Source organism: Schistocerca serialis, chromosome 9, assembly GCF_023864345.2.
Source record: "Schistocerca serialis cubense isolate TAMUIC-IGC-003099 chromosome 9, iqSchSeri2.2, whole genome shotgun sequence".
In the NCBI taxonomy this organism is placed as follows: Eukaryota; Metazoa; Arthropoda; class Insecta; order Orthoptera; family Acrididae; genus Schistocerca; species Schistocerca serialis.
The window spans coordinates 413810661-413832105 of NC_064646.1; positions in this window are offsets into that span (position 1 = coordinate 413810661).

Genomic DNA, 21445 nt, shown 5'->3' on the forward strand with positions numbered 1-21445 from the left:
GTCGAGGGTGTGCGACACGTGCTGCAGTATGTCGTGATCGTCCGCTTCCTCGTCCTCTGTATTCACCTCGTCGTAAAACCGGCGATAGTGATCTGCCAAGGCCTCTGTAACCGCCGCCTGAGTCATTACGACCCTACCACCTGGCAATACGAGGTCTGTGATCAGCTGCTGTCGGCGTCGACGGCTGTCGAGCACGATGCGATGCATAGACGGGGTTTCTCCTTCCGCTCGGTCTTGACGTCGCGATCGCACTACGACCCCCTCCAAACGTTTCCTCGTAAGAGACAATATTTTACCTTTAATTCGGCGGCTTTCCATTTGTCGGTTTCGAGATGGTGGTTGGCTGTCGAGTTCGCGAAGCATCGTGTAATAAAAGTCCAATGTGTGACGATGCCAAGCTGCGATATCTTTTCCGAATTGTGTTAGCACACGCCGAAACACTGGTTTTGCACAGTCCAACCACCATCGGGGAAGACGATGTGTTGGCGATAATCTGACGGCATTCCAGGGCTTGAAGATGTGCTACATTCAGCTTCCAGGGTCGTCGGCTGCGCCATATCCGCTGCTGTTGTAGAGTGAGTGTGCATATGAAAGCGCTATGATCGGAGAAGGCAAGCGGCCAACGTTCGGCGCCAGAGCTCGTGAGACATAAATGCGGTCTAGGCGACTGGCTGAGTGACTAGTAAGGTATGTCGGCCCGGGACGGTCACCGTGCACTGTGTCCCACGTGTCGGTGAGAAGCAGATCTCGAACCATGAGCCGAAGTTCTTGACAAGTCGAGAAATGTCGGACTTGGTCCTTGGGGTGGAGCACACAGTTAAAGTCACCGCCGAAGATATATTGATCGAAGCGGCTGATAAAGAGGGGGGCGATATACTCCGAGTAGAACAGCGATCGTTCGCGGCGTTGGTCAGTTCTTGATGGAGCGTAAATGTTAATGATGCGCGTGCCCAGTGCTGTGATCGCCAGCTCCCTTCCTGACGGAAGGTAAGTCACTTCTTCGATGGCAATTCCGTCGCGCACTAGTATTGCCGTACCGCTGCCATTCCGGTCCGCCGGTGACACATATGTCACATAACCGTACAAAACTGCAGCAAATGGCGGCTGTCTCTGTGGTAGCGTCGTCATTGAAGGTGGAGTCGTCGTCCTCTGGAGGCTGTGTCGCATCCCGTTCGGAAGTTGCTCTACGCCTCCGCTTCCGTCGCTTCGGAGAGCGTTGCTTCCTGGTGTGTCCTTCTGTGTCAGACGATGGCAAAGATTCACGACGTTCTGGCACAAAGGCAGCCGTACAGGCACAATAAGCGAGTCTACGGCCATGCTATCGTCATGTTTGTTGTTATCCGTCGACGGGGGCGGCGGCATCGGAGTTGAATCCGTAGCTTGTGGAACGGGTGTGTCATCATCGCCCTTTATTGGAGGATGGAGCCGCGATCCAACGGTGGATGTCGGCTGTCGTGGTGAAGTGGCAGCTGTCGTGAGGGCTGCTGCATAAGTCACGGGAAGCAGCGTCGGCTGCGATGGCGGGTCCGCGTCAGCCGGCGCCAGTTGAGTGATTCGATGTTGGATACATTCTGATCTGAGGTGTCCCTTCTTCCCACAACCAGAGTAGGTCTTCGGTTGTCCATCGTAGATGACGATGGCACGGCAGCCACCGATATTCAGATATGAAGGTACATGTCTTTTAAGCTCTATTCGGACCTGGCGGACTTCGTTCAGCGCAGGATATGTCTGGAATTGCGTCCATTTTTCCGCAATATGATCGTGGACCGTGCCGTAGGGGCGCAGCGCTGTCACGACGTCCTCCGCCGGTAGTTCGAAAGGAAGTTCGAAAATTCTGATTCTGCGAAGTCCCATGCCAGCATGGCAGAAGCGGAGGCCCTGTTTCGTGTCCCGAAAGATCCGTTCACATGTTGCGTCGTTGATGATCTTGACATATACGATACTACTTACAATGGACAAATGGACAACTGAATGCCGAGAATGTCAGTCGCCCGGATTTTAACTTCTTCCTGTAGAAATCGTTCGACTTCGAGTGCTTTGGGCCGTGCAAATTCGTTGCGGAACGTAAATTTGAGCGTCGATTTTCTGTATTGGTGCGCCATAGTGATCTATATGCTGAGTACGGCACGCGCGAAACGACCGAGTACGATGTAAACAATGCAAGTGCTCGCTCCGCGGCAGGAACACAAACAGCGCGTCCTCACCGCAGCACAGCCAAAGGCCAACTGTGTACCATTCAGCTATCGGAGCGGATAGGCTTGTGTATTGTGGGTAATAAACGAATAGGTTAAGTCTGAGTTGTCTTTGCCAGAGAAAATTCTGTAGGTCAGTGTTTAAATGATAAAAATAATTAAAGACTTAGTTTCATTGTGTCTGCCACAGTGACAAAAGTAAAAGACGAAAAATGTGAATGCATTTCACATAATGCTGAGTGTACCCAAGCACACTTAGTGGCACTTAAATATCGACAAGTAGTAGGATTTACTTTTGAACAGGACCTTCGTTAAATAGTCACAAGAATAAATTTGGAGGAAAGAAAAGAAAACATATGTGAAACAACGATGTTTCGGCAATCTGCGATTTCACATTACAAGATGAGTCTTTTATAGCTATTGACAAAACGATATGTTGAATTGATGTACTGTTTCCACAGATTGGTAGTGGGTGCAGGCATTCACGAAGTAAACTTATGCTCTTGTTTCATACATCTGTGAGAAGAGCGCATTTCTCGCTGTTCTGACAAGATTAGTAGTAAGTGCAATATAAATCACAGTGTTCTTATAGGATGTCAATGCGAATAATTCATGATCTCTCGTCATCAAAATTTACGATTGTCATCTGTCCCACTCGTACGTTTACTGTGCTTCCTCTGCCGTACTAATAGGTGATGTCTGTGCTTACTTCGTGTCGCTTTGTGAATAGGTTACATTGAGGCTAACTACGCTTTGGTTCTTGATACTGCCTTAATGAAGTAAGAACATCAATTACCTTAGGATTTGTCGTATTGCCATAACGAAGGAAGGATAAATTTAACTAATTCCACTAGCGGGAGGATAGGTAACCATTCTTATGTTTCTCTTTACTTGATTATGGTGGTGACGTGTGGAAGTCATATCTAATGTGCGATTCTTCTTCTTTTTAGGGATGCGTCGTGATTTAGAGCTACATGAGCAATTCCGTCCAACTCGCCACTCTGCGTGCGAAACAAAATTAGCTAAACGGTGCCATCAAGATGCTACAAGCAGTATGACGATGCTGGTGTATGGTTGTGATGCGGCCGGGACTCAGAGCCAGCATCAGAGGCGAAGATCAACAGCTACAGGACAACACATCAAAAATAGCATTTGATTCGTTGAAAAATGGTTCAAATGGCTCTGAGCACTATGCGACTTAACTTCTGAGGTCATCAATCGCCTAGAACTTAGAACTAATTAAACCTAACTAACCTAAGGACATCACATACATCCATGCCCGAGGCAGGATTCGAACCTGCCACCGTAGCGGTCGCTCGGCTCCAGACTGCAGCGCCTAGAACCACACGGCCACTCCGGCCGGCATTTGATTCGTGGAGGGCGAACAATCCAGTGTAATCTTCGCTCTGGGTGGTTGATTCCTGGACTAGGTCGGCGACCAGCTGCACTCTCTGGACTTACAGTGTTAGTCGGAGGTCCAATAGTTGGCAACAGTGGAGTAGTGGAATCTGACAGCCTGTGCCTTCGAAGACGATTGGCGGTTCGATGCCGGTTCGTATGTTTGGAATTTGGGGCAGCCACTGTTATCTTTGGGAGTGGAAGAGCAATGAGCCTGCGCGGAGCCAATGAAGAAGCAATTGACAGCAACGTGGGCAGTATGAACGAGTTGCAAGTTTACATGGCCATAAAGCATGATGTGGAGCCTGGGCCTGAGCTGGCGACTAGCAGCAACGTGTTAATTACGCGCAGAGTCAGTTCCTGGTGACTTGGCTCCAGTACGGCTGTACACAAGTGATTACTACCCGTGGTGTGTGTTCTTGAACTGCGGTGCACAAGAAGAGTTTCGTACCGGTGATGCTCAACAGAAGCTCATGTTGCACAATCGCCTGCAGTCTGGGTGTAACTCACATGTCCTAGCTGCTGTAGAGTTCAGTGTTTCCCTGTTTAATACTGTCTTAACGGCAGTGCCGCTGCAAGGTAAAGTGTGCTTGTGCGAAATCTCTTTTAGATGTGGAAGGTTATACGTTAAATTAGAGCCCAGGGCCGTGCTGTTATGTTATTGTTATGTTCAATTGGGTATCTTTACTTGTATTTAGTTTGTTGTCCCAATGTTTACGCATTTTATGAAACCACATTTCAGCGCCGTTTAGCCCTTTCTTCTCTGTTGTACACATTTATTTCCTGCTAGCTTTAATTCTGATTTGTAGAATTGGCACTATCTTTTAAATTTCTTCTGCCATCACTCATTTTGATTTCATTATCGAAATACCCTGAGCTTGTTCCCAGCAACCTTCTTCTATTGTTGTTTTTTTTTCCTTTGCATTTCTAATTAGTTGTAGACTGTTTCATTTACACTGTGCTCCTCCTTTACTGTTCACGACCATATTTAGAAGATTTGCGTCAAGCTGACGTTTAAAGTAATATGTATTGTTCATTATTCGTTGGAGGTGAGTGCCAGTAATACGCTTTATTTTGTTATTCGAGCAAAGGTGCTCTGATTAGCTGGGTTGTATTGTTAAGTAATAAACAGCTGCTGAAGATGCAATACAGAAAGAGAATGAACCCCGCTCTGTAACTACATACTTCAAGCAAGAGGACGCAACAATTAAGATGTAAGGAGAATTCAAGAACTGTTGGTGTAAAATAATAACGTAAAACTGTTGATATGTGGAAGAATGTAAATAAATCTAAGCACTGCGAAATGATGACAGCGAAAAGTAACACTTCGAAGAGCCACAGAAAATGTGAAATAAGGTGCTGCAAGACTGGAGAGAATCTTATTGAAAACCTGAAACAGAGTAAAGCAGACATTGGTAAGACACGTACTTTGGAGGCTTCTGCACAGTATAACTTTCACAGAGCAAGTAAAGTACGTTTATATGTTCCAGATTCTTAAAGATGTAGGGTGTTGTACTACGAAAATTTCTATTGCTCTTCATCTTCATTTGATATAAACTGTGGAGTTCAAATCTTGGTTCTGAAATCCAGTTTCGGGTTTCCTGAGGTGTTCCAAAATCATTCTCGGACTGTGTTTCCCTTCTATAGTTTTCAGTCGTTAGAAGTACATTAAAATTTTGACAGTAAGACTTGTTCTTGGGAATCTGTGGATATGTACTTAAAATTTTAATCGTCATTTTGTAGTTGTCTGGCGCAAAGTTGGATAATTTCTTAGTTAATTTGCAATATTTTATTCTGCAGCCTTTTTTCAGTCTCTTTTGGTCTATAATGTTCCTAATAATTTTGTGTTTCTCTTTCAGGGCTGAAGTGTGAGAGTTTCACTGAAATACAGGATTCCTGGATTGGCAACTGTCCTCCAGTGCTTGATTTTTGTATGTGTAGAGAACCTTTCTTGTTGTAGATGTGACATCTTCCGGAGATCCTCTTGAGTTTCTGTAAATGAATTCATTGTGCTATATTTTTCTCATCTAGTAAGTTCCAGGATCTCATCCAGGTGTTTGAAGCATTTTTTTTTAATTTTTTTAGGCCAGACCGCCGAGTCCCTTGCCCATTCACACCTAATACGTTTCTGTGCTCCAATGATGTTGACGGATGTCTTACGGAATCGTGAATACGATCTTGTTCCCCTTGTTAATCATCTGGCGCCACTGAGGTGATGAGATATAGACTAACGTTTTAATGTGAAGTGCGAACTGATGATCAAGTAAAACTGTACAGAATGTAAGCATGAAATAGGCTGTACACTACTGTTCATTTTGACAGGGGAATATGGGTGTACGAAGAACACAACAGAACAATCAGCGCAATAAGCCCTTATGTAGCCGGTCGTTGGCTGTCTAGAAAATGTGATGCAGAATGTGGGCGTTCTCTTTCCAAGAAATAATGTATTTACTTAAAGCTTTATATAAATTTCTGGCTATTTATTGATACATTCACTAATGAGTTATGGAATCATCTTTTGGGGAAAATCCTCTCACAAAAGAACATTTTCAAAATTCAGAAATGAGTCATTAGAACTATATCTGGTATCAATCCTAGATCATCATGCAGAGACCTCTTTAAGAAACTTGGTATTCTAATTACTACTTCTCATTATATATACTCATTGATGTCCTTTGTCATTTCCAACGTCTCTTTTTACACAAAATAGTGCAAAACATGATTATATTATTATAACCAAAAACAGTCTGCAGAAAGGCTATAAAATCTTAACGTTAGTACAAAAAGGAGTCAAATACATGGGTACTTACATATTCAATAACTTACTAGAGAATATCAAAGGTCTTGTAAGTGATAAAAATCGGTATCTTCATAAGGATTATAGCTCATAACTCTGTCTGCATTGGAATTGTACAACATCCATGTATCTGAGAGAGAGAAAAAAAAGCTTTGACTCTCCACATCCATGAGACCCCTCTCCAAGGGATCCATCAGAAACGACAATTGTAATGTAATATGGGGCATCATTTAAGGTTTCGGGCCACAGAAACTGGGGCGGTTGATTAATATCCGAGAATCCTTCGTCTACATTCGTCCTATGCACAAGCCAACAACATCTGTTGTGGGGGGGGGGGGGGGGGGGAAGGGGCGGGTACTTCTGGTATCAATATCCTCCTACTTTCCTCTTCCTGTTCCATTCGCGACTAGTGTGTAAGAAGAATGATCATCGGTAAACATCCACATGATCTCCAATTTCTCTAATATTGTTCTCGTGATCATTTCGTGCAGTAATACGTTGTCCAACTCTTTCTAAAACGTAACCTCACCAGATTTCAACAGTAAACCTCTCCGAGATGCACAACGCCTCTCTTTCAGGCTCTGCCACCAGTCTCCTGAGCATCTCAGTAACACTGTCACGCTAGTCAAATGATCCCGTGACGAAAGTCGATGCTCTTCACTGGATTTCTTCTCAGTGCCAGACTGTTGATCAGTACTTAATCGGTCGAACAATAGTGTTTAATAACATACTTCTTTTATGGAAATAACATTTCCTTTTTTTCCCCAACGAATGTCAGCCTGTAATCTGGCTTTTCTTCAGTACGTTTTATATGATCACTCCACCTTAGATCGTGCCAGATGGTTGCTCCTAGATACATTACTCAAAAGACTTAAAGTGTTACTCTTTTGATATCCCCTCACGTTACCTCATTGCTGTGGGGAAGCGTCAACAATCTTCCTCTGTATAGGTATAAAAGCGTGAGACACTGCATCGCCAACCTGCGGCTCGGTGATACTTCAAACAGAAAGGCGAATGAAGGCCAGGGCTCAGAAGTTAATGTGAAGTGCAGGATTGGTTAATGACGTCAGATTAGGACCAAATTTCACCACAATTATGCCCAACGCTTCGGTGATCGTGTCACACGATTGTAAGGTTGTCACACCTCCCTTTTCCCACCCCCTTAAGCAAATGTCACCATCTTCTCTTGATACACGTGTGATGAAGGTCCTAACAGCGACGCCAAACGTTGACATCATTTGCTTTTCTTATGGATGGCCGAGGAAAACATCTCATAAACAGCGCCACTGAGAATCGACCTGAACCGATGGCTCACCCCTTCTCTAAGGACACATTGGGACTACAATCCCAGTGAATGTCATCTGAACCCTTTAGAATGTAGCGCAATCTCAATTTTCGCTGTAGTATATAGGGTGGAATCACAAGGGACGTTCACAACAATTCAACAAAGTTTGAAATTAATCTGAAACAGCAAGGGGTGTTTATGCTGTTTCAGCCCTCATGTTTTCCACCCTCCTATAACGTGATCATGGAGGGATGAGACATTGACACATGCATGAATATAACGGCAAGGGCCCCCTCCAAGACGCGCCAGTTTGGCAACACCCTTACTGCCATCCAGCATCTATGTGGAGCGCATTGAAAAATACATTTACAGAGGCAACGTTTGACTGATTTCTAGCCGCCTGCAGGCAGGCAACCCATAGACAACGGCCATGCCGCACATGCCTGCAAGCAGACGCTTGAGCAGCAGTGTAACACTACTTATCCGTAGGGCGTCCTGCCCACAGCCGCCTAGGAATCTGTCTCTGTGTAAGTACATTTGAAATGTGTTCCAAAGCGGAGTGCAGGTGATACCGCGGGTCTTCCTCTGTAAAGATACAAAAGCGCTGGACTCTGCATCGTCAAACTGAGGTTCGGTGAGACTTCAAACAGAAAGGCTTTAGAGGGGCCCTTTTCCATTTTCTTTTGGCACATGTCAGTGTCGAATCACTCCGTGATGAAGCCTCAGGAGAGCGCAAAGTAAGGTAACTGAAAAAGCATAAATTCCGCTTGCTGCTTTAGACTGCGTTCTAATTTCTTCGAATGGTTTTGAACAGTCCCTAGAGGTTCCGCCGTTTATGACAGAGTAAATATTGTGGTCGCGTTACGCTCCAAGGTTATCAGATCACGTTCAGTGAGGTTGTAGCCCCATGACGTCCTTAGAGAAAGGGTGAATCATCTGGGAGGTATCGGCAGTGTCAAAGGTTGTCAAGACCGTCGTTTTGTTGCACATCACTCGACAAACCGTCTAAGTCCCGATGGAGGCGTGATGTAATTGACATCCATCATGGCACCCTATGAGGCCTTTTCATGTCGATTTTGAGCGCGATGAGTCTGAAAGGTTTTCTTCCGCTACCCATAAGAAGGCCAAGCTCGTATATCAAAGTTGAGCGTTGCGGTTCTGACCTCCATCGCAAAGGCGTCAGAAAAAAAAAGGATGACACTTGTTCAATGGGAGCAAGTAAGAAAGTAAGAGTGTATGACGACATAGCAATCGTGTGACACATTTCAAAAATGGTACAAATGGCTCTGAGTACTATGGGACTTAACAACTGAGGTCATCAGTCCCCTAGAACTTAGAACTACTTAAACCTAACTAACCTAAGGACATCACATACAGCCATGCCCGAGCCAGGATTCGAACCTGTGACGGTTTCATATAGCCCAGCAAGATCCCAGCTGGGCGTTCACGAAAGTGGTGGGGACCACTCTAGCTCGTTGCACGCTGCTCCTACTCCTGTGACAGTGTCGTTTGTGGTGTGCGGTTTGGCCAGAAACTTCGTCTTGGTGCAGAAGAGCTCCTTAAGGCAGTTTGCAGACTATGCTGTTCCCTACAGTAATTGTTCCAAGGCTGAACTACTGCAGCGCAATGCTGGAAGAGACGCAAAAGATCGACGACTGGTTAATGGCCTGGCAATTGATCCTGAACCTAAATAAATATTGCATACGAGGGCAGTTCAATATGTAATGCAACACATTTTTTTTCTGAAACAGGGGTTGTTTTATTCAGCATTGAAATACACCAGGTTATTCCCCAATCTTTTAGCTACACAACACTATTTTTCAACGTAATCTCCATTCAATGCTACGGCCTTACGCCACCTTGAAATGAGGGCCTGTATGCCTGCACGGTACCATTCCACTGGTCGATGTCGGAGCCAACGTCGTACTGCATCAATAACTTCTTCATCATCCGCGTAGTGCCTCCCACGGATTGCGTCCTTCATTGGGCAAAACATATGGAAATCCGACGGTGCGAGATCGGGGCTGTAGGGTGCATGAGGAAGAACAGTCCACTGGAGTTTTGTGAGCTCCTCTCGGGTGCGAAGACTTGTGTGAGGTCTTACGTTGTCATGAAGAAGGAGAAGTTCGTTCAGATTTTTGTGCCTACGAACACGCTGAAGTCGTTTCTTCAATTTCTGAAGAGCAGCACAATACACTTCAGAGTTGATCGTTTGACCATGGGGAAGGACATCGAACAGAATAATCCCTTCAGCGTCCCAGAAGACTGTAACCATGACTTTACCGACTGAGGGTATGGCTTTAAACTTTTTCTTGGTAGGGGAGTGGGTGTGGCGCCACTCCATTGATTGCCGTTTTGTTTCAGGTTCGAAGTGATGAACCCATGTTTCATCGCCTGTAACAATCTTTGACAAGAAATTGTCACCCTCAGCCACATGACGAGCAAGCAATTCCGCACAGATGGTTCTCCTTTGCTCTTTATGGTGTTCGGTTAGACGAGGGACCCAGCGGGAACAAACCTTTGAATATCCCAACTGGTGAACAACTGTGACAGCACTACCAACAGAGATGTCAAGTTGAGCACTGAGTTGTTTGATGGTGATCCGTCGGTCATGTCGAACGAGTGTGTTCGCACGCTCCGCCATTGCAGGAGTCACAGCTGTGCACGGCGATGATGACACACGCTTTGCCCAACGACTCACCGTGCTTTTGTCCACTGCCAGATCACCGTTGACATTCTGCAAGCGCCTATGAATATCTCAGATGCCCTGGTTTTCCGCCAAAAGAAACTCGATCACTGCCCATTGTTTGCAACGCACATCCGTTACAGACGCAATTTTAGCAGCTCCGTACAGCGCTGCCACCTGTCGGAAGTTAATAAAACTATACGAGACGAAGCGGAAATGTTTGAAAATATTCCACAAGAAATTTCCGGTTTTTTCAACCAAAATTGGCCGAGAAAAAACATGTGTTGCATTACTTATTGAACTGCCCTCGTATTATGAATAGACAGACGAGGAATCCACTGTTGTTCAACTTCGCTATTGACGACAAACTGTTGGAAACGGCAGCTACTGTAAATGTACACTGCGCGAAGAATTAAAGGGTCATTTTCCCCTACTGCAAAAGAGAAGTGTGACATTTGGCTCTAAGGTGCCTGCAATCTTCCTCTGAAATGGTACGAAAGCGTAGCGCCCTGCAACATCACCCTGGGCTCTGCGACGCTTGAAGCAACACATGCGAGAAGTATGTCACAGCTCAAAAGTTCATCTGAGGCGTAAGGTGAGTAAATGATGTCACATTGGCACCAGCTTTCTCCATAGCTCTACTCAACGCTGTTGGAAATGTCACGCCGGCCGTTGTCATCGAGCGGTTCTAGACGCTTCAGTCCGGAACCGGGCGACTGCTACCGTCGCAGGTTCGAATCCTGCCTCGGGCATGGATGTGTGTGATGTACTTAGGTTAGTTAGGTTTAAGTAGTTCTAAGTTCTAGGGGACTGATGACCACAGATGTTAAGTCCCATAGTGCTCAGAGCCATTTGAACTATTTTTTATCCAAAAATATTCTTAATGCAATAAAATATCAAAGAAATTTAGCAAACTGAAACAAACATACACCCCGCATTTAGCCAAAATTTCCAAAATATGACATCTAAACAAAATCACAGAAACTCAAAAATATGTCTAAATTACTTACAAGGTTTAATGAAGGTAAATGAGATGATAATAGCTCAGGGTTTTAGAATTATTTATTTCCTGACATTTTACATGTAGTTAGTAAAGGAATGGTTTGTTCCATTACGGATTACATTCAGTCATCAATAAGTGTTCAGCAAATGGTGCATTCGCTACATCTGGCCTACGTGATCATTATTGTGGACCACCTTCATCCGTTCTTGCTTCATGTTTTCCAGCAGTATAACGGTCCGTATCACAAGGCCAGACTCGAGCTTCATAGCATTGACCATAACGATAGTGACTCCGGAAACTTACCAAGTACTTGCAGAATCCACGCCTCACGGGTCACCCCTGGGTCGTTCCATCCATCACAATTCCTCTCCTGCGTCAACTCTTCATTTCAGACTACCGTTTGCAACCCACGTCCTCAACAGATTGTACCCTCTAAGTTTCCTCTACTATCATAACGGTAAACCCCAATTCGTTAACATATGTTCTACCGTCCTGTTCCTTTTTTTCTTTTTTTTTTTGTCAGTGTTTTCAACATATTCCTTTCTTCGCCGAGAACTTCCTCACTTATCTTCTTAGTCCACCCGATTTTCAAAATTCTCAAACACATCTATTCTTTTCCACCCCGGTTTTACCACGGTCCACAATTCAGTACCAAATAATGCTGTGCTCCAAACGTACATTCTCATACATTTCTTCGTCAAACTGAAGCCTGTGTTGACACCAGTAGACTTCTCTTTGCCAGGAATGCCCTCCTTGTCTGCACTAGTCTGCGTTTTGTGTCATCCTTGCTTCTTCCGTCATGGGTTAATAGGTTATTTTGCTTCCAAGGCAGCAGAATTAGTTAACTTTGTCTACTTCGTAATAACTAATTTTGTTGCGCAGTTTGTCACTATGGTTATTTCTGCTACTTCTCATGAGTTTTGTCTTTTTATTGTTTACTCTCAGTCCACGTCCTGCACTCAGTAGACCGCTCATTCCATAGAACGTATCCTACAGTTACGTTAAGCGTCGTAAGTCAACCTTAATATTGATATCGTTTCACAACGAATTTTATTTTAATCCCAATCTTGAAGGTTACCCTTAATTTCATTTGTTGGTTCTTTGATGTCTTAGATTGAACAGAGGCTGTGAAAGACTGAATCCCTGTCTCACAGCCTTTTTAAACCGAGCACTCTTCCAGTCTCATTGCTCCCTCTTGTTCATGTAAATAATGTATGTTACACGTCTTTCCCTATAGCTTACCCCTATAATTCTCTGAATTTCGAAAGTTTTGCACTATTTCACACGTCCAAACACTTTTTATAGATCGACAAATCATATGAGGGTATTTTGGTTTTTCTTCAGTGTCATCAATCGAAACGTCAGAACTGCCTTTCTGGCGCCGTTCCCGTTCCTGAAGCCAAACTGATCTTCATCTGACAGTTTCTCAATTTCCTTTTACATTCTTCTGTGTATTATTCTTGTAAGCAACTTGTATCCGTAAGCTATCAAGCAGTTGATTGTGCGAGAATTGGCACACTTATCAGCTATTGCTAGTTTCGGAATTTTGTGAATGACGTTTTTCTAGAAGTCTAATAATATATCGCCAGACTCATACATTCTACACACCGGCGTCATAATCGCTTTGTTGGCACTTCCCCCAAAGATTTTGGGTATTCTGAGAGATTGTTATGTATACCTTCTGCCTTACTTGATCTTAAGTCTTCACCCAAACCTTTTTCCAATTCTGATTCTAATACTGGATTCCCTGTGTCTTCCTTATCGACCTTAGTTTCTTCTTCTATCACATCAGATAAGCCGTCCCCATCGCAGCAGCCTTCAATGTACTCCTTGCACCTGTCCCCTCTCCATTCTCCAATTAACACTGGAATTCCCGATGCAGTCTTAAGTCACCACCCTTGCTTTTAATTTAACCGAAATTGTTTTCACTTCTACGAGGGTGAGTCAAATGAAAACCTAAAATATTTTTTAAATATTATTTATTGCGCAGAAGTGGTACAAAGCTGTATCACTTTTCAAAATAATCTCCCCCACGCTCAATGCAAGTCCTCCAGCGCTTACAAAGTGCATAAATTCCTTTAGAAAAAAATTCTTTTGGTAGTCCGCGCAACCACTAATGCACCGCGTGGCGTACCTCTCTATCAGAACGGAACTTCTTTCCTCCCATTGCGTTTTTGAGTGATCCAAACATATGGAAATCATTTGGGGCAAGGTCTCGTGAGTATGGTGGATGAGGAAGACACTCAAAATGCAGGTCTGTGATAGTTGCAACTGTTGTACGGGCAGAGTGGGGCCTTGCATTTTCATGTTGCAAAAGGACACCTGCTGACAGCAATCCAAGTCGCTTTGATTTTATTGCAGGCCGCGGATGATTTTTTAGGAGATCTGCGTATGATGCACTGGTGACAGTGCTCCCCTCAAGGCATGTAATGCTCCAAAATGATGCCTTTTTCGTCCCAAAGGAGAATCAGATAACCTTCCCTGCTGATGGTTCTGTTCGAAACTTCTTTGGTTTTGGTGCTGAGGAATGGCGCCATTCCTTGCTCGCTCTCTTCGTTTCCGGTTGGTGGAAGTGAATCCAGGTTTCGTCCCCAGTAACGATTCTTGAGAGGAAGCCATCACCTTCTCGTTCAAAGCGCCGAAGAAGTTCTTCACAAGCATCAACACTTCGTTCTCTCATTTCAGGAGACAGCTACCGTGGCACCCATCTTGCAGACACTTTGTAAAACTGGGGAACATCATGCACAATGTGGTGTGCTGACCAATGACTAATCTGTAAACATGCTGCAATGTCATTCAGTGTCACTCGGCGGTTTTCCTTCACTATGGCTTCAACTGCTGCAATGTTCTGTGGAGTCACAACTCGTTGTGCCTGACCTGGACGAGGAGCATCTTCCACTGAAGTCACACCATATGCGAACTTTCTACACCATTCATAGACAAGCTGCTGTGACAAACATACATCACCGTACTGAACCTTCATTCGTCGATGAATTTCAATAGGTTTTACACCTTCACAGCGCAAAAACCGAATAACAGAACACTGTTCTTCCATGGTGCAAGTCGCAAGTGGGACGGCCATTTTTATACTGAACTGCGACGGTATGTGTGCATCTTCTCTACCTATAGGCCATTCTGCACTCTGTTTGTAGCACGATTACCAACTTACAGGATAACGGATCGAAATTTCGATTTGTTATTACAAATTTGAGGTTTTCATTTGACTCACTCTCGTATATACGCTGAGTCAGTCATTTCTTTCTTGAATTCTTTACATCTAACTTCGCCTTGGCTGCACAGCACTTCCTGTTCATTTGATTACTAAGTGATTTGAAATTTGAGCAGTTCTCGGGTATCCGACCGGGTAGCGTCGTGATTTCTCCACAATATTTCGGCAGACGTACACGCTGCCATCTTCAGGTGGTTCCTGGCAAATGCTGTGCTGTTCCTCTCGGTGCCCTATGTATACTATCAGTTACCCACTCCACCGTTCCTCTCCTGGTGGTGGGGGAAGCGGCGCCTGGGTCTGAACTGGGGTCTGCAGTCTCCCTGCTGCCGCCGTCGCGGGCGGTCCTCGATCTCTGGGACCGCATCTTTCTCTCCAGGCTGAGTGCAGGGTTCCAAGCCTGACTAAGTTGAAGTCCGCTGTCTTTATTAATTAGATCGTCCTGTAGTCACATTTCGATGGCCTCTTTAGTAACGCAGTCCCAGAAGTAGGAGGATTGACGGAGTATTTTTGTTTTTTCATAGTCCGTAGTATGGCCAGTCTTTATACAATGTTCAGCCACGGCTGATTTAGTGGCCTGGCGTAATTCGGTATGGCGCTTGTGTTCGCGGCACCTCTCTTCTACACTGCGGACTGTCTCCCTAATGTATGATTTTCCACACTGACAGGGAATTTGATAAACGCCTGGTTTTCAAAGGCCTAGGTCATCTTTCACTGAACCCAGTAGAGTCAAGGTTTTTGCAGGGGGTCGGAATCCACATTTCACATTGCGTTTGCCCAGGATTCTACCGATCGGCCAGAGATCGAGGACCGCCCCCGACGGCGGCAGCAGGGAGACTGTAGACCCCAGTTCAGACCCAGGCTCCGCTTCCCCCACCACGTCCAGTAGCCGCCGCGCCGGCCGCACCGAAGACACCAGAAGGGGAACGGTGTAGGGGGTAACGGCCAGTATATATAGGGCACCGAGAGGAACAGCACAGCATTCGTTAGGAACCACCTGAAGATGGCAGCGTGTACGTCTGCCGAAATATTGTGGAGAAATTCCGACGCTACCCGGTCGGATACCCGAAGAACTGTTCAAATTGGAAATACGCCGGGAAAACTTCAGATCGCATACTAAGTGATTTGCATTGCTGTATTATTGAGTTGCGCGTGGTATCTGGAGAAAAGGGGAACAGAGACAGAGAGTGGTCAGCCACGCCCAGAGTATTGCCGAGTTGGCTGCACCCTGTTGGCCCCCCGTGCACAGCCAACAGTAGCAGCGCAGCCGCCGCTATCGCGGACACGGCATCGCCACCACTCGTCGCTCCCTGAGCCGGTCGCCGACTCCTCCTCGCCTCATTTGCTCTCTGCAGCCGTTACCGCACAAAATGGACTGCGCGTCCATCACCGATTGTCATCGAACACAGGTAGGGAGTCTGCCAAAGAGCGCGATTCACTGTGCAAACTCGCTAGCTGCGACGGTAAAGTACTGGACTGGCAGTCGGGAGTGCGAGGGTTCATATCCCCGTTAGTCTATCTAGGGTTTCTTTGGTTCCCTCGAAATCGATTGATGCAAATACTGAGAAGGTTTTCTTGATAAGGACGTCATCATCTTCTAAAGATTAAGGGGAGGTTTACTATCTTTGGCCCGAAAAAAGCATGTTATATGAAAATTTTTTCTCGGGATGTGTTATAGTTATCAATGTCAAATTTGGTTAAAATGTTTATTGAAACTGGAATTTTTTCGACCGGTAATGCCGAAGAGCAAAGGCGGAAGTGCCGTCGGAATGAAACAAAATTTCGATGTAGACCTCCACGCGTGGTATGTCACATGTCAGCTGGCCCGTCTGAAATCAAAATTGAGTTGACGTTAGCGAAGTATATAAGATTCTTTAGGAGTTGTACCTCGCTTAAGTTATTTGGACCATAGGAAACAAAATGGCGGCCATTTGAAACACGTAGGGTTTTTTCCATCGATTTTTCGACTTCTTCGGCCATGTAAAAATATAGTTGATGGATCGGAATAAAAGTGGTACAACTCCTAGATAGTTTAGTTAGCTTCGTCGGAAACAAAGAATCGTGCCAATCGGTTCAGTAGAATTGAAGTTACCATACCGCGCGATAAAAAAAAAAAAAACGCCATTTCGAGAAAAACGCGTTTGAAGGTTTGACTACATATAATTGCAATATTATGCAACGTACGTTCAATCTACTATTCCGGATCCATAAACTAGTCATTCCTCATAGAGGGCGTTCTGCTCGATCTAGGCCATTCTGCGCTGCTCCAGAGCCAGAGCCGCTCGTACCGCCGGTTACAAGCGGTTCTTGGCCTCTTGAATCCGGTGGTCGTCCGAATGCTTGGCGAACTGCGTCGAATAAAGTCTCAGTGTGATGTCCATCGCTGTCATGGTCTTCAGAAATGCTGAATACCCTTTGTTGAAGCTTCTAACTGCCAGGAAAGTCGCAATCTCCACAGTCTTCGCACCAGAATGCAAATGCTTGGGGGTTAAGTTCCAAGCACACGCTTTGAAACTTTCACTTGAATTTTGTGTGTTTCCTCCCAAGCACCGTTACAATAACTCGTCCTCCGAAGGAAAGAAACTGGTGCGTGAAAAAGGCCGATTTCAAAAATGGCTCTGAGCACTATGGGACTCAACTGCTGTGGTCATCAGTCCCCTAGAACTTAGAACTAGTTAAACCTAACTAACCTATCACACACATCCATGCCCGAGGCAGGATTCGAACCTGCGACCGTAGCAGTCGCACGGTTCCGGACTGCGCGCCTAGAACCGCGAGACCACCGCGGCCGGCAAGGCCGATTTCACGCAGTTGCATTTTTTTTTGTTCAACCGCGAATAACAAACATTTCCTTTCCGTATACGGAAAAACGTTTTCAGGGGTGGATTCTAAAAACTTTTATGGATCCACAAATGCAATTTAAAGAAAATCGATTTTTTGAACCAAAAGAAAGTAAAACTCCCCTTAAGCCTTGTCGCTGCAACCAATTGTCTGTATTTTTCGCTGTCTTCTTCATTTCCTTTTTTAGTACCAATAGATCTTTGAGTCTTGTCATTTGCGATATCGCCTCGGTTTACTTCCAAGAACATTTATTAAAAACTTATAGTATAGAAGTAAATGTTCTAAAACATTAGTTTCATTTTTAGAGCTCCGTAACTCAATCGGGAGAAACGGAACTCTTATGCGACCACTTTGTTATCCGTCTGTCTGTCTGTCTGTCCATCAGATTGTTAAGATCTCTTTGGCGGTGTAAACAATTTAAGGATCTAAGTCAATGCAGTCAAAGATGCGGCCGTATACGTCATATATTATTATACTCGTAATATCATTCATCAAAACCTACGTATGTCATGCGTAAGGGTCTTGCGGTAAATAGAGTGCGTGGAAACAGAGAGGTCCCCGCATCGAATCGCGTCGGGGTTATGCATTTTTAGTTTTAACCCAAAAATGGCTCTGAGCACTATGGGACTTAACATCTGAGGTCATCAGTCCCATAGAACTACTTAAACCTAACTAACCTAAGGACATCACACACCCATGCCCGAGGCAGGATTCGAACCTGCGACCGTAGCAGCAGCGCGGTTTAGGACTGAAGCGCTTAGAACCGCTCGGCCACAGCGGCTGGCTTCACGCAGTGACTACGAGCGTATAATTAGAGAAGTTCACATTTGTGCAGAGCTGTACCAATCATTTTTCAACCTTGTCAATAAAATTCTTCTATGGTCCTGACCACATTGTCAATATATAAATTTGTCCCATGAGTCGGCCACTTTTGTAAACGTCCTTCCTCCGTGTTTAGTGCTGAGCTAGACTGCTGAAAGAGAAATACATTACATCTTATACAGTAGCGGAAAAAGCTGTTTGCATAATTTATATAGGGCAGTTGAGGATAGTAAGGATATGTTAAGCGTTCTTTCTTAGTCTTTCTACTCGTATTAGTGCCTATCACTGATGGATAAAGATTTTCTTGATTGTTGTTTACATTACTTTTAGCCATTGGTGGAAACAGGCGAGTTAGACACGGTCGGTAGCTGTGACGTAGCGCTGTTTACTTGTTGCCAGGTGCGAGCTGCGGCGTGGCTGCGCTCTGTGTACGTACGAACACCTTGGTCTGCCGCACGCCTACATGAGTTGCTTTGGACCCGCTGTCTTCCCGTAGCGCTGAAACCGCTGGCAGCCTGGACGCCGGAAGCCCATACCTGTCGTCTCCATTCGTGTCGGCGAGTCGCTTGCCTATGTCTATCGCCTCTCTAATCTTCCTCCTCAATGCAAATGGATGTTTCGCCAGTACGCTGGCTTTATGGAATATTATTTCTTTGTCAAACTCATCCTGGCGTTCCGCCACTGCTTACCTGTTGCATGGTTCTCGACGATTGTATCTTCCATGCTCTGCAAATCGTGTGCTGATCGGTCACCCCGTCTCGCCTATATCCACCACTCCACATTGAAACCGATTTCATGGACTCCTGCGGTGTTTTAGTTTGACGACTGTACCTTTCGTTGAGCCTAGAACAAGAAATGGTTCAAATGGCTCTGAGCACTATGGGGCTTAACTGCTGAGGTCATCAGTCCCCAAGAACTTAGAACTGCTTAAACCTAACTAACCTAAGAACATCACACACATCCATGCCCGAGGCAGGATTCGAACCTGCGACCGTAGCGGTCGCGCGATTCCCGACTGTAGCGCCTAGAACCGCTCGGCCACCCCGGCCGGCGAGCCTAGAACATCTTCCTCCGCTACTGTATAAGATCTAAAGTCTCTCTCTTTCAGCAGTCTAGCTCCGCACAAAACCCTGAGGAAGGTCTTTGCAATAGTGACCGAAACTTCGGACAATTTTACGTATTGACAATGCAGTCAACAGCCGGCCGGAGTGGCCGAGCGGTTCTGGGCGCTACAGTCTGAAGCCGCGCGACCGCTACGGTCGCAGGTTCGAATCCTGCCTCGGGCATGGATGTGTGTGATGCCCTTAGGTTAGTTAGGTTTAAGTAGTTCTAAGTTCTAGGGGACTGATAACCTCAGATGTTAAGTCCCATAGTGCTCAGAGCCATTTGAGCCAATGCAGTCAACAGCCCAGAACAATTTTATTGACAGTGACAACGGCCGTGGATGTGATAGCGAGGGAGAAAATAATTCTCGTCGTCATGTATGATTTGAACGTATCATATGGTAACATGCGAGATACATTTTTTTTAATGTTTTACGAGCTTCTTGATCAAGTCAATGGTCAAAAATATGAAAACAAGGCCAGAAATACGTGCTTGAACATAAATACAGACGCTAGCGAAGCCTGAAGGATGAGCCGTCGTATCTGAAGACGAATGGCACCTTCGCAATGTCCTCAGTACGTTGCAAGTGCCAATCAGGGTGGGAACAGTGTTTTGTGCCATTGCCATTGCATCGTGTCGGAGCGCAGTGCATTCGAACATTGGTAAATTGTAGGTGCTTGTACGGTGGGTGCATCAGCAATCAAGGCACTCGAAGTATTTCGTGCTTTAAGAGGCACTGTATCGATGATTTTTTTCGCTTACAAGCGAATCGGAGAAACATCATCCGCTTTGTGACAACGCCCACACATAGGTGTTGCGTTGCGAGATGGTCACGGAATGTCACTGAAGAGAACTATATTGAAAAGTAAGGGGATGACAGATGCAAAAGTCACCGCAGAACTGAATGTCGAACTCACGGGCTCTGTCTCCAAAACCAATCTGTTATGCCCATAACAGGAAACCGTGCTGCCGAAGCCATAAAACCTAGACCATGTGGCAATGGAAGAGATTCATTTGCTCCCATGCGTCTCGTATCACACTGTTTCCAATTTCTGACCGAGTTTACGTACCAAGAGCGAAATTAATCTTGGGTTAGGTAACGATTTGGGAGGAAGAGGATGAGGGAGCAGATGATTAGTTTCTAGCCTCCCGTCGAAAACGGGGTCATTAAAGTAGGAGAGCAAGCTCGAAATAGGGAAAGATGGGGAAGGTAATCGGCCATTTCAAAGGATTCATCCCGGCATTCGCCTGAAGCGATGTAGGGAAATCAAGGAGAACCTAAATCGGGATAGCCGGGTGCGAGTATGAAATGTCGTCCTCCCGAATGGGTGTCCAGTGTGCTAAACACTGCGTCACCTCTCTCGGTGGTGATTTGGGCAGCTATACAGTAGTATTCAATGGGCTCCATGGTTACCCAGCAAAGTCGCTTTACAGTCAACGATTACATGATCATTTTAGCTGATCATGACCATCCCAGGTTACAATGTTTGTTCCCCCAAGGTGATGCTGTGTTTCAAGACGACAGCGCCCCTATTCACGCAGCCCGCATCATCCACTACTAGTTTTGTGAGCACGAGGATGAATTGTCGGGTCTCCCCTGCCACCACAGTATTTGGCATGGCTTATGTGTTTTGGCCTTTCCAAATGTTTGTACGCCTCCTGTACGTCGAGGAAAGCTCTGTTTCCTAGTGTCCAACATTCAGTCTCTCAGTTATCTTGTGTAGTACTTCACCGTACACACTGTAGTTCTTTCACTATTACAACTACTCTGCCGTTTAGCTCGCTCGTTTAGCCGTGCGGTCTAACGCACTGCTTTCCGGGCGGGAAGACGTGCCGGCCCCTGGCACGAACCCACCCGGCAGATGAGTGTCGAGGTCCGGTCTGCCGGCCAGTATATGGATGGTTTTTAAGGCTGTTTTCCGTGTGCCTCGGCGAATGCTGACTGGTTCCTCTTATTCCGCCTCAGTTACACTATGTCGGCGATTGCTGCGCAAACACTTTCTCCACGTACGTTTACACTGTACCATGCAAGCATTGGGGTTACACTCATCTGGTATGAGACGTTCCCGGGAGCAGAAGATAAGTCTCTAT